At 44.7% G+C, this 2658-nt stretch overlaps 1 non-coding gene across 1 annotated transcript; it reads left to right on the top strand.

The window, feature by feature from the left end:
• The first annotated feature begins 1153 nt into the window (after positions 1-1153).
• Trnas-cga lies at positions 1154-1226 on the top strand. Its single transcript has one exon. It is a non-coding gene; the product is annotated as a tRNA-Ser (tRNA).
• The last annotated feature ends 1432 nt before the right edge of the window (positions 1227-2658 follow it).

The following is a 2658-nucleotide window of genomic DNA, read 5'->3' as shown; positions in this document are numbered from 1 at the left end:
GGTAGGCCAGCATGGTGACGTAGTCTCTCCGACACGATACGGAGCGACCGGGCTCGAAGTCAGACGGCTTCGCCCTGAACAGGACACTACAAAACTCACGACTCCGGCAAACCGTGAAAATTGAAGCGGACGCTTCTATTTTTACGGTCTGTCGGAGTCGTGAAAACGTTTGCAGGACTCAGGAGTCGTGAAAATTTTTACGATCACGACTGCTCTCCTCTTCAGATTGACGTCACTCGCCACCTACGTCTGGCTCACCTCGCCAACGCCCTCGCGTACCGCCGTCGCCTCGGCTCGAAGGCCAAGGAGGTCCGGCTTCGGGTGGATTTGGGACATTCCTGCGTCGAAGGGTGCGTTTCGCCCGCCTCGGATCTGCTTTCTTTGTCGAGATTCACTTTCGTCGTGATGGCGTCCAATGCGGTTCCGTATTGTGAGTGGAGGCCTTGAGCGATTGACCGACAGCCAAGAGAGCGTGTGAGTGGCTCTCCGGACCCACGTGATAAGCAGAGCAAGGCCGCCGTGGAGGAAGCGAGGGGGAGATTTGACGGAGGGAAGTTTCCCCCCGAAAAGAATTGACGGAGGGAAATTTCCCTTCGACGGCCGGAAGCGGATCGCGGCAGAGCGCGGCACGATTTGCCGGAGTCGTGAGTTTTGTAGTGTCCTGTTTGGACACCCCTTTACGCGTTCTCGGGAGAGGGAAACCGGTGGCTTCCACAGTATGTAAGGAATTATATCCTGCCTTTTCCTCAAGCGCTCTCGGGTAAAGTCCCTTGATACTTCTTTTACAAGTAACGACAACCAATACAAATGACGAAGCACATTCTGCTGAGACAAATTGGCGTCATTCAGTTCTGACCTCTGCTGTGCGCAACCATTCACTTCCTGAAACCTGCAACGTCACGCAGTCGGCGCCCCAAAAAAATGTCACTACTTCGAGGAAACTCTTATCTAGGTTATGATCATAATGGAATTAAATGCAAAGGTGCAAGGGAGCTGGACAGGAATGACGAATTTTCGTCATTCTTGTCCAGCTCGCATGCATCTTTGCATTTAATTGCATTATAATCATAACCTTAAACACTGTAAGTTTCACCCTTGTTGGTGTCAGACTGGTGGCGGCTGATAAAACCCGTTTGCTCTACTGACGTCTAACCCCTGGTTAGCTCAGTTGGTAGAGCGTTTTACTCGAAATGGAGAGGTCCCGGGTTCGTTACCCAGACCAGGCAGATTTTTTCGGTCACGCACCAGTCACCTGCTGTGTTTGGAGATTCATGTTTGTCCTTTGTGCCTCTTGTTCCCCTTCTCCAGGGATCATTTTCGTCATTCTTATCTAGAGACTTTACTCTCTGCAACGTCATTCATTGTCTGGTGTGGAAACCCCGCCCTCAAGAGTCGGTCGACTTGTCTCTGGAAGCTGCTTCCCATTTCATCAGAACGATTTCGTCAAAGAGGCTCAGAGACAACATAGTTAAGACTTTGCCTTTTGAACGCTTATTTATTTAAATTGAGACAACAAGGTTTTGTCACGGGATTTCACAAAATTGTGGTACATATTTTTTCCCCTCTGTATTCCCTTTTTAAGATTGCCATTAGGCCGTGGATTTTTCAATTTTCGTTTCGTCTTCCTTGTTTGTACTACGGGGAACGCGGAACCATGTAAGTTTATAAATAGTCTTAAAAATTTGCTATACGCTACATCTGCACACTCTTCTAGAAAAACGCTAGACGAGTCAAAATGTTCAACAAGTTGTTTAAAACTATCAAGTGTTTCCGCACTTAATTTTCTAAAGCTGTAACTTTCGGAGTTGTTTGTGTTGTTCGAAACTGGGAAAACGGCTCAAGCAAAACATGGGTAGGTGGTCACTTATGTCTTGACTAAAGAGTCCAGTGAAAAGCTCAGTCTGGTCTACATTTGTCACACATATGTATATGGATTTGGAGCTCTTACAGACTATTCTAGTTGTCCTACGCTTGCTTTACTACGTTTCAGCAAGCGTAGGACAACATGGGGTAATTAATATTTATTGCGCATGTATAATTTTCTATTGTGTCAACGTTTATATCCCTATAACTAAAATTGGTAGTGTTGTTAGGGAAATAAACGTAGTAGGTCGTCAAAGAAGTTCAGAAAACCAGACATGTCTCCTATCGGTGGCCTATATACCGTTACAAGAATTTTTTTTTGTACGAACAACCAGGCACTCGACATCTGGATTAAATACGCACGGTTCCCCCACAACAGTGAAGGAAATAGAAGCTTTGAAATAAATAAAAATTCCGCCACCTCGTTTTTTCTTGTAATTTCTACTCGCACAGCTGTAGCTATGAATATTTGGAGGTGCCTTCTTTTCACGTAACCATGTATCGGTAAAAAATAATGTGTTAAAACGCAAACAAAGTGAAAAAATAAATACATCAAGGGCGTCCGGTCTTCTATTTACACTTCTGGTTTTTAAATGAATTGCTGAAAAATATAAATTTGAATTTCCGAATCTTCCATTGAACTGCATGTTAGTACAATATTCGCATTGCTGAGCCAGCATAAACGAAGAGTACCAACCACTAGATTAGTAAGATTTTATCTACGTCATTTTTTCAAAATTAGTCATACACAAAATTTTCAGCACACTTGAGTCGTCCTTCTTTTGCGCAAAAACT

This window comes from Ixodes scapularis, unplaced genomic scaffold, assembly GCF_016920785.2.
Source record: "Ixodes scapularis isolate PalLabHiFi unplaced genomic scaffold, ASM1692078v2 PGA_scaffold1__304_contigs__length_218370807, whole genome shotgun sequence".
Taxonomy (NCBI): domain Eukaryota; kingdom Metazoa; phylum Arthropoda; class Arachnida; order Ixodida; family Ixodidae; genus Ixodes; species Ixodes scapularis.
This window is presented reverse-complemented; position numbering and strand designations above follow the sequence as displayed.